Below are 6,444 nucleotides of genomic sequence, written 5' to 3'. Positions count from 1 at the left end.
TCTTCACCAAGCTCTCAATCCTATTGAGATTGATGTGTCATAGTCTTAGGTGCCAAAGTTGGACATTTTCTTTAGGATAAATTTTAAGTCTTTTATGTTGAGTTACTGTAGTTTCCAACAACTCAGTATTATGGAGGGCATTAGTTGCTAACGGTCTTAGCACATAAAAATTATTTTCCAATTTTGCAGAACAAATATCAACATCACTCTTAGAAATAAACGCTTTATTAGAAAGAAAGTTGATATTATAACATTATTTAAGCAAACACTTTATAGAAACTAAGTTCTTTTTTAAATCATGAACTACATATACATCTTTTAAAATAAGAAATCTATTCTGTAAAGTCAACCGGAGACTTCCCACTGCCACAACCAAGACGACATGCCCAGTTCCAAATCAATCGTCATCTCATCAGCATCTAGTTGCCGCTAGGATATAATTCCCTAAAATGAAGAACAAACATGGTTAGTGGCCCCAGAGTCAATAATCCATGCAAAATCATCATTCTCCACTAAATAGGTTTCCAATACAAGCAAATCATATTTACCTATTTTGGCCTTCTTCTTTTTTGGCAAATATTTGGGGCAGTTTCTTTTCCAATGACCATTTTGGTTGCAATGGAAACATTTTCCTTTGTCAGCCTTGATGAGTTTTCTACCTCTTTGAGCAGCAACTACAGGGTTAGCCTTCCCCTTTCCATCATTCTTCTTCTTTTTCCACTTTTTGGTGCCAGAGGAAGAAGGTACAAACTTAATTCCAGAGGTTGAACCTATAGAAATTTTTAGAAGATGAAGCAACATTTGTTTCACCCTTTCGCTCATTGCTTTTCAACAAAGATTGGAAGTTCTGTAGCTCATTGAGCAGAGTGGTCAGGTTGTAGTCAATTCTATTCAAAACAGCATTGCTACGGAAATATAGGAAACTTTCAGGTAAAGATTCTAGTATGATGCTAACCTGACTGGCTTCATCGAATCTCGACCCATTCATCTCCACCACATTCAAGTGGACCATCATGTTGAAAACATGTTCTCGAACAGATGCGCTTCTTACATACGGGCATTGAAGATGTGCTTTAGAGTGTCATGCCTGAGCTGTACAAACGGTTGTCCGAACATTCCCCTCAAGAACTCCATGATCTCACGAGTTGTAAGCATGGGCTCATGCTTCTTGGCCAAGACTTTATTAAGGCTTACTAAGATGTACGCTTGGGACTTTTCGTTTGCCCTTGTCCAATGCTCATATGCTTTTTGAACATTTCGAGGAGCATTGATAGCTGGAATGGGAGAACGATCCTCCATTAGGATAAATCGAAGATCATCGATGATCAGTATAGTATTGATTGTGTTTTTCCAACTAGCTTAATTCTCTTCCGTTAACTTATCCGCGACGAGTAAACTTAAAGTAGCAGTAGCCATTTAAAGAATTTGCTGAAAAAGAACAAACTATTTTAGTCTACTTGCATTGAATCACTTAAGAAAACCAATATAATTTTAGCAAAATAGTCTAATGTACCCTAAGTTACATTTTGCAATAATGTTTCAACGAGGCAGGACAAATCACTGTAGGGTGATCAAGTGCCATTTCATTGAAATGAGACATTCGCAACCATGAAATAGAAATAACATATTGTCATTGTAGCTAACAGTCACCATTGTTTGGTCCAAAATTTAATAACATCCTTAACAATTCTGCGTAAGTGTAACCCCTCATTTTAGGTTCTAGAGTTGTGATCCAATGAGCCAACCGTAGGGCAAAACCGATTGGGACATGAAACTAAAGCAATCCTATCCATTTCTGGAGATCGCATAAAGCGTTATGCAATACGGCCATCCTTTAGGGGGACACCCATGATGCCACGAGGCGATGCATGAAACTTTATTTAACCTAATGAGAGAGACCGAGGGATGTGCTGCCACACGTCCCACTCCCACTTACTATAAATACTCTCTCCATTCACCTTGTTAATTCTGATTTCATTTAGTTATAATAACTATAAATAAATGAAATAATTAAAAACAACCATTGCATTCTTGACATACTTTAGTTAATTATAACATTTATAAATTAACCTAAGGTAATGTCATGCTTCATGCAATCTTCATTCATTACTAATATATAAAAATTATATAATTAAGTAATGAATCATGCTATAGCATACTTTCTATACATTCATTCAACCATATATTATAACAATTATAATGCATAGATATGCTATAATGCATGTATACTTATACTATAACATTTATACTATATGATGCATGAGCATGTTATATGTAATTTAAATCATGCATATTCATATATTATAACACTTATAATATAAAAATGATGCATGAATATAAATGCATAACCTATGGTGGGTTTTAAAACTATATGACATACATTATGACATATAATATAAAACATACATCACATGTATGTTTACACTACCAGTTGATGGACTGAGATAGGACCTCTAAAAAAAAATAATAAAAGACTATCTATTACAAAACCTTAAGTCATCTGGTTCGAAACAAGTGAACCAGGTCGTGAACCATTTGAACCGAACCGCCCTTCAATGAACCATCTTGCAGTGATCGTGTAGTAATTGATTATGCGATCTTGTAGCAAAAGCTGCATGATCGTGTAACAAAGTCTACACGATCTTATAGCAAAAGCTACACGATCGTGTAGCAAAGTCTATATGATTTTGTAGCATCAAATGCTACACAATCGTATAGCAAAGTCTACACGATCTTGCAGCATTAGCTACACGATCATTTAGCAAATGCTACACGATCGTGTAGCAAAAGCTACAAGATTGCTTAGCAATAGCTACACTAGCTACACGATCTCGTATAACTGCTTCGTCTTCTCCATCGAAACAGTGCTTTGCAACCCTTCTTTGAAGCTTCCCGGGAAAAACACGAGCGACTCAAACTTACGAATTACAGACTCTATAGCAAGATTAATGCCCAAAAATGTGGGGGACTTTACAAACCAAATTCATAAACAAAGAAAACCTTAAAACAGAGAGTTCTATCCCGAAAACATCCATCAACAAAGCCACACTCACAACCATTCATCACATGAAACAAAATGCAGAAAATAAAATCCATCGTTACTGTATAATCAATTCAATAAAAGAATGAAATTTGGAATAAAAAACCTATAACATGCCTCTGATACCAATTGAAGGAACTCTGTGAGAAGAGAACCTTGAGCGGAAGCCGATCGACCAAAAATCATTTTTCATTGAATATAAATTTTATAGTAAACAAGAAACAAGATATGCATTTATTTATAAATTATAGCATGCCAATGAAAAGGTTTTAGATACCTCACCTTTGAAGACCTTTCTTCAATATTACCCTCGAACAAAACACGAATCACTTGAAGATTTTCTCCGAAAAATAACTCGAACAAGTTCGAACACGACCACAAAGGTTTCCTCGGTATTCTCTGGGTGAGAACCCAGAAGTGGTGGACTCTGGCTATTTTGGATTTGAAGGAAAACTTAATGGTAAGGAGGAAGGAATGAGAATGTTCTCAAAAACTAAAAAACACACAAAACTCTTCTGTTGTTTTCTTGCTGTAAAAAAAACAACAATCTCCATCAAGAAGAAGTAATCTTTTCGTTTTCAACATGCCAAAATTAATCACCACCTACTTACGTGGGTGGAGAGAAAAGAAAGAAAAATGAGTTATATAAATATGATAACTAACTTATCATATTATATATATATATATATTAAATTATATGTTCTATCAAATATAATATATAACCTATAGTTTTAATATTGTATCACATACAATATAAGCTATAGTTTCTTTTCTCTTTTATATGACATTTAATATAAATCATATTTATATTAAATTTAACGACTATAAATCCAATTCATAGAAACTATATTTGAATCTCATTCAAATATTTATTTCCTCCCATTAAGCTATGTATCAAATACATTATAACAATTATATTACATATAATTGAATCAACTTAATTATATCATATATAATTAAATCCCTCTATTAATTCGAAGAATTCAAATTAATCCAAAAACTGATTATCAGTTAATCATATTAAGCTACCAAGGGGACCTCATGTACTTGTAGCTTGAAGCTCCAACAGTACATGAATAATTAATTAAGCTCTTTAATTAATTAAATTATTCATCATCCGTTAACTGTTGAGTACTCCACTAAAGACCAATAGCTGCACTCTTTGCACTACAGATATACTTTTGTGTTCATTAGATATAACCAATCAATAGTACGATGACCATTCACAAATTGCTCGTAAGTACAGCTAGGCCAAATTATCATTTTCCCTTGTAGTTACATCTAACTTCTTAAATACCCTCTAATGAACAATAGATCATAGTCCAACTATGACTAAAACCCTCTTGGGTCAGGAGAGGGTATGACGCCACATTGTTCAAGACTCGGAATCAGACCTTAAGGGAGAAATTTATCTACTTACCCTTGCCTCGGGGAAGGAATGAATTCCATTTTGTGTAGCTGTGTTCCCAGCTCCACAATTAGACGAATCCCCAAAATGGTAGGCTTGTTGAGTCGGCGATCTGGCCACTCTCACCTATACAAATTAAAGGATTGCCCTCATAGGCAAGAGTTCACAACTCACTCAGGATTTAGGTCATGTTACCTATGGTCATCCTGGTGAAATGAAAGTCTCTATTATGAACAACATTATATAATGAGACTAAACATTTCATGGTCCGATCTTATACAAAATCCTTTGCAGAGAATATCCCCGCTCACATGTCTATACATGAATAATCAACATCAAATCATTTATAGCACTTTACAATAATTGTAACACCTACAAAGCGAGCCATACTCATAATGTCACAAGGATAAGGTATCCAGCCTTATCCATCTACTATAGACCATTTAGGTTATCACTTAAACATGATCTACCCGTATGTCTCTACATACATGTTTAAGTTACAAAAGATAATTTGGATGTTAGTTTATCGCTTTGTGGTTAATGCTACTAAAATATCATATATTTTATTAAATACACAATGAGTTTGTTCAATAATATTTACAAACTATAGGAGCCTACGAGATTGAGGGCATCAACCCCAACAAAATTATCTGTAGGTTCGGAAGCTAAATTAACTTCAGAATAAACCAAAGTAAGAAGTTTACCTTTCTTTACACGCCACTTGGTGTACTTGGGGCAATCTTTCTTGAAGTGACCTTTGTTTTTGCAGAAAAAACAAGAATTTTCAGTAGCATGTTTCTTGCTCTTATTCTGAGGAGATGTCCCTTCTGCAACTCCCGTAGATTTTCTTTTCTTCTTATCACGAGAGTGCCGAATGAGCGCTTTCCATCCTTTCTCTCTTAATCCTATCTTCTTCTTGCACACATTGTGAGATAAGCTCATTAATACTCCATTTATCCTTCTGAGTATTATAACTTATCTTAAACTGAGTGAATTGTGCAGGAAGAGAGATAAGTACTAGATGTATGAGTAAATTTTCATTTATCTCGATATCAAGTGCCTTTAATTTACTTGCAAGATCGGACATTTCCATAATGTACTCCCTTATGTTTCTATTGCCCTTATACCTCATAGAAGTTAAAAGAAGTCAAAAGACTACTTGCTTCCCATTTTTCATTTTTAGAAAGTTTTTCTCAATTTGAGCAAGGAACTTATTTGCATTTTCACTTCCATGATAGAGCTTCGAAAAGACTCCGAAATGGAGTGTTTAATGATCACCAGACACATGCGATTTGACCGTTCTCACTTCTCTATATTAGTCGTATTTGGTTGTCCTCAGTAGAAGTAGGTTTATCAGTCCTTAATGTAAGATCCAAATCCATACACCCGAGAAGCATCTCTAGGCTTTCCTTCTAAATCTTGAAGTTTGACCCATTCAACTTAGCGATTGAACTCAGATTTCCAGATATTTAAGTAAAACCAACTGAAACAATAAACAACAAAACATATACTCATAATTAAAATATAAACAAAATAATTTCACATATGTGGTAGACCCTCTTAACAAGATACCTAGCACAACATTGATGTTCAACCTTTGAGAAAAAAATACCAACTGTAAATGGTACTCTCAGTGTAGTAATCAAAGTACTGACAATAAGCTCTATGAAAAAAATAGTCTTTCTTTGGACAAAATATTTGTCACATGAGCAATCCTTATTATTTTCACATACTCATTACCACATGCATACCCATAATTTGACCAAATAATTATCTTCCTTTGGGTCGATAATTATCTACATAAATTCATGAATATGCACATCTTATATTTCATAATAAAATTAATCTAGAGAATAGAGGCTACTTTAGTAATATATTATATTGACCAATCCAATCTAAAGTATAAGACACAATAATATAACAATATTTTTGTACAAAAATAATGGGAAAAGAACACCAAATAGTCTTGACCAAAATTCATCCAATAATTGCTGCA

The 6,444-nt window shown here is 34.0% G+C and overlaps 1 long non-coding RNA gene across 1 annotated transcript; it reads right to left on the bottom strand.

The window, feature by feature from the left end:
- Positions 1-209: 209 nt before the first annotated feature.
- LOC150038629 (uncharacterized) lies at positions 210-1,694 on the bottom strand. The gene is made up of 2 exons (XR_016527191.1): positions 549-1,694; positions 210-444 (listed from the first exon to the last, which is right to left on the bottom strand). It is a non-coding gene; the product is annotated as an uncharacterized LOC150038629 (long non-coding RNA).
- Positions 1,695-6,444: the final 4,750 nt, after the last annotated feature.

Source organism: Benincasa hispida, chromosome 1 (genome assembly GCF_027475165.1).
Source record: "Benincasa hispida cultivar pf3 chromosome 1, pf3_genome.v1.1, whole genome shotgun sequence".
NCBI classification, from domain to species: Eukaryota; Viridiplantae; Streptophyta; class Magnoliopsida; order Cucurbitales; family Cucurbitaceae; genus Benincasa; species Benincasa hispida.
This window is presented reverse-complemented; position numbering and strand designations above follow the sequence as displayed.